This window comes from Peromyscus leucopus, chromosome 8b (genome assembly GCF_004664715.2).
Source record: "Peromyscus leucopus breed LL Stock chromosome 8b, UCI_PerLeu_2.1, whole genome shotgun sequence".
Taxonomy (NCBI): domain Eukaryota; kingdom Metazoa; phylum Chordata; class Mammalia; order Rodentia; family Cricetidae; genus Peromyscus; species Peromyscus leucopus.
In genome coordinates, this window is record NC_051086.1 from 37,642,353 (window position 1) to 37,647,481 (window position 5,129).

Below are 5,129 nucleotides of genomic sequence, written 5' to 3' on the forward strand. Positions count from 1 at the left end.
GTAAAGGGAGTTGCCTCCAAACCTGGCCTGGACCCACACGTGGAAAGAGAGGATGAACATGCATGCCATGGCACACACACACACTGCCCTCTCCCCATAAATAAATAAATCTAATATATTTTTTTTAAACTGAAAAGATCAATCAAGGTGATCACATTTGTAGTTCCAGCACTTGGGAGGTTGAGGCAAGGGGAGAACCACAAGCTGGAGGTCTGTTTGGGCTACAGAGTGAGTGAGACCTTGCCTTGAAAGAAAATTAATTAAAATTAAAAAGTGGGCTGACAAGATGGCTCAGTGAGTAAAATTGCTTGCTACTAAGCTGATGATTTGAGTTCAGTTCCCAGGACCCACATCATGCAAGGAGAGGGCCAACTCCTGAAGTTTGTCCTCTGACCTCCATAGGTTGGCCATGCACACGCCTGCCTGCCTCTCTCTCCCTCCTCTCTCTCTTCTCTCTTCCTCTCTCTCTCTCTCCACACACAAACACACTCAATAAATAAATAAGTGGAATAAAAATACACTTCAAGTTGGGCGGTGGTGGTGCACGCCTTTAATCCCAGCACTCAGGAGGCAGAGCCAGGCTGATCTCTGTGAGTTCAAGGCTAGCCTGGTCTAATCCAGGACAGGCTCCAAAGCTACACAGAGAAACCCTGTCTCAACCCCCACCCCCAAAAATACATTTCAAGAGTGACGGTGTGGAATGCTCTCCCAAGCCTGGTTTTTGTAACACCCTGCAAACCAATGATACCCACTTTCACAAGGCTGGGTCAATAGCTTTTCCCAGTCACAAGATCTGTGACATGCTCTCCTCTCCTCGGGACAGACACAGCAACCTTGCCAGCAGACTCGGATGCAGCAGGGACAGGGACAATAGGGTCAGAATCTGGGACAAGGAGCTCTTATCTGTCTCCTCTGAGCTACTCCCTGAGATTCTGAGAGCAGCGTATGGGAAGATAATAACAGCTTTGACAATCAGCTCTGACGAGGTCTAGATGCTGGCTAGAAAATTAGTGTCAGGTTGCAAACTCTTTGAAAAGGTGTATTGACAAGAGAGTCTCAACGGAATGAATGACACAAGACCTCCCAAAGCAGTGCCTCTCCACAGAGCATGAAACAACAGCCAGCTGGGTCCAGTGGCTCATGCCTGTAGCTCAAACACCAGCGAGGCTGAAGCGAGGAGGGGGGTGGGTGGGATATCACTGTGAGTTCCAGGCAAGCCCGTACTACATAACGAAGCCCTGTGTCTTAGTCACTTTTCTATTGCTGTGAAGAGACACCATGACCAAGGTAACTCTTATAAAAAGAAATCAAACAATCGAGGGCTGGCTTACAGTGTCAGAGGTTTAGTCCACTATCACCATGGCGGGGAGCTCGATGGTGCTGGAGCAGTTAGCAGAGAGTGCTACATCCTGATCTATCGAATTCTCCCCAGGTGCCTGCCCTGAGAGATGTCTACCAGGGTCCAGAACAGAAGCTACAAGCGGCTAAGGATTCTAATCTGAGGGCTATCAAATGAATCTAAGCACACGGAGTTCTTTAGTCCATTCACTTTATTCTTCTACGTCAAATTCTATCTACACTGCTTATTTTCTGTTCTCATCTTAGTTCCTCTCAGTCCCTCCTGCTGTTCTCTCATCATTCTACCTAGTTCTTTCCATCTCCGTCCTCATCTTTGTTCTTCTAAAAGTCAGTCCTCCCCATGCTGTGAGGAAACCAGTATATATACACAAGCAGTAATTCTTTGGCAATGCAATGCGAGGTTTGAAGTTTTCAGAGTCACAGAGAGAGGTGATAAGGATCCACACATAAAGCAATAATTCTCAGCTTCCAATTACAACCCAAAAGGGGAGTGACTAAAGGGGAGTTCTCTGGTAGGGTCAGCTAAAGGCTAAGATCAATTAGGGAATTCTAAATAGTAATTTATGTGCTCAAACTATAATCTGGAAGTGGCTAGGTAGAATGTTAGGAGTCTATAAATGTCAATAAGTCACTAGAAAAGTAAAATTGTCATCATTATTATTATCATTATTTTTGTTTTTTCGAGACAGGGTTTCTCTGTGTAGTTTTGGTGCCTGTCCCGGATCTTGCTCTTTAGACCAGGCTGGACTTCAAACTCACAGAGATCTGCCTGGTTCTGCCTCCTGAGTGCTGGGATTAAAGGTGTGCACTACTACCGCCCAGCTATCTTTATTTTCTAAAGCTCCAAAGTTTTTTCCTCTGTTCATCCCAGCTGCAGCCACTTTTTTTGGGAGGGCGGGGAAGGGGGGGGCGTATGCTCGGTTGCTAAGCAACCTACATCAGAGCATGTAGCATTTGCTTAGTAAAAGCACTTTCACTGCGACTAATTGCTAAAAGGGGAAATCTAGGAATAGCACCTGGCTGAAGAGGATTAAAACTTAATTTGCGCAAGAAATAAAACTTGGCACCTATCCCTTGCCTTACCTTGATGGCAATCTCCTTGGGTCAGTGGGAAGCAACTACCTTAACTCAGTAACTAGCAGATGGCTGAAACATCATCCCAGAAATGTGAGCAGTAAATCTCTTAAATTAGGAACTTGTGTAAATAACCTGAGTTGAAGGTAAAGAGTTGAGGATTTAATTGTTAGTGGTTGTTTTCTCTTATCTGTAAGTGAGATGAGCTAATGTTTATCTATCTGCATTTGTCCTTGGATAAAAAGGTATCTTAGCTGAAATACTTTTGTCTGGAGAATGGCCCTGGCCAGAGATGTGTTAATGAAAAATAAACACAGCTGGGGAAAGTTATCCAATCACCCCAAATGTAAAGGGAAAGTTGTGCCCATAAGATTGAGATGTAGCCGGGCGGTGGTGGCGCACACCTTTAATCACAGCACTCTGGGAGGCAGAACCAGGCAGATCTCTGTAAGTTTCAAGGCCAGCCTGGTCTACAGAGCAAGATCCAAGACAGGTACCAAAACTACACAGAAAAATCCTGTCTTGAAAAAACTAAAATAATAATAATAATAATAAAATAAAAGATTGAGTTGTAACCATGAGATTACATGTACACATTACATGGAAATGCACGGTAAATGGGGAGAATCATAGCTGTTATTGCACAAGAAATTTACAACAAGAAACAGCCAATTCATTCAAAAGGCAGTAATTCCATAATGCCTTGCATGGTTTCCTCTAACAGAACACTTAGTTCTGATAGGTTGATCTTCTGAACTCTAGTTGTCACTTACTGTATACTACCATGGTCTTTTGCTACTAGTAGCTCTCAATACTGATTTTCGGGGTGTGTGTGTGTGTGTGTGTGTGTGTGTGTGTGTAGGGTGGGGAGAAAGGGGGGGAGGGTGTAGATGTAACCAACAGTCTTATTAAATAAGAAACACAGAACCAATGTAAAAGAGAAAGCCGAGAGGTCAGAGCTCAGAGCTAAAATCTCACCCTTCCTCCTGCGGTGTCCCAGCTTCCCAAAAGAGAGCTATATCCTGTCTGTTCGTCTTTTTATAGTATTTTGTTCTGCCTTCTCATTGGTTGTAAACCCAAACACATGACTGCCTCGTCACTATCTGTATGTACAGCCCCTAGGTCTTAAAGGCGTTATGTCTCCAATGCTGGCTGTATCCCTGAACACACAGAGATCTATGGGATTAAAGGCGTGTGCCACCACTGCCACACTCTGGCTATGGCTCTAATAGCTCTGACCCCCGGGTAACTTTATTTATTAACATACAATCAAAATCACATTTCAGTACAATTAGATTACCACCACAGGAGGGACTGGGCCTGACATGGGCTTTTGAAATCTCCAAACCCACCCCCAGTGACACACCTCCTCCAACAAGGCCACACCTCCTAATCCTTCCTAAACAGTCCAGCAACTGAGAACCAAATATTCTAATATGGGAACTTATAGGGGCATTCTCATTCAAATCACTACAGAGATGTTGTACATGTTTAATTATTTAGAAATGTAGTGGGGATTAGGGCTAACAAGTTGCAGGGCAAAGGGGGGGGGGGGGGGGGGGAGGGGGGGGGGGGGCCTGGTGGTGTTGAATGACGTGCAGAGCTCAGAGACACGCTGACGAACACTTTTTTTTTTCATAAGTATCCATTATCCCTCAGTGACCCCACCCACACAGTGGAGGAGAGAACTGACTTCCCCCATAAGCTGTCCTCTGACTTCTACATGTACCTTGTGGTTCAGAACGCCCTAGTGACTGACCTACAGCATGCTGTTTTGTTTTGTTTTGTTTTTTAAAAAGATGTTTGTTTTATGTGTATGAGTGCTTTGCCTGTGTGTGTGTGTGTGTGTGTGTGTGTGTGTGTGTGTGTGTGTATACTGCTTGCATGCCTGGTATCTGTAGAGGTCAGAAGAGCGCATAAGATCCCCTGGACCTGGAGGTAGGGATGGTTGTGAGCTGCATGTGGACACTGAGAAGTGAATCTGGGTCCTCTACAAGAGCAGCAAGTGCTCTTAACTGCTGAGCCATCTCTCAAGCCTCCTTCTTTCTTTCTATTAAAAAAGCATTCTGGCTGGGCAGTGGTGGCACACGCCTTTAATCCCAGCACTCGGGAGGCAGAGGCAGGCGGATCTCTGTGATTCGAGGCCAGCCTGGGCTACCAAGTGAGTTCCAGGAAAGGCGCAAAGCTACACAGAGAAACCCTGTCTCGAAAAACCAATGAAAAAAAAAAAAAAAAAAAAAAAAAGCATTCTGGGTGGTGGTGGTGCACGCCTTTAATCCCAGCACTTGGGAGGCAGAGACAGGTGGATCTGTGTAAGTTCAAGGCCAGCTTGGTCTACAGAGCGAGTTCCAGAACAGCCAGAGCTGTTACACAGAGAAACCTTGTCTGAACGACCCCTGAAAGCATTATTTTTATTATCATCATTATCATAAAGATTATTATAATAAAGAGTTATTATTATAATGATAAATGCAATACTTTTAATAAATGTAGTTTTATAATTGTGTGTGTGTGTGAGAGAGAGAGAGGTGGAACAACTTGAGGGGGTGGGCCAGTTCCCTCCTTTGGTCATGTGGGTACTGGGGATTGAAGGTCATCAGCCTTCGTGACAAGTTCTGTTACCCAGAGAGCCATATCACTGGCCCACGTTTTTGCCTTTTTTTTTTTAGACATGTGTTCCAGGCTGGCCTCAAAAT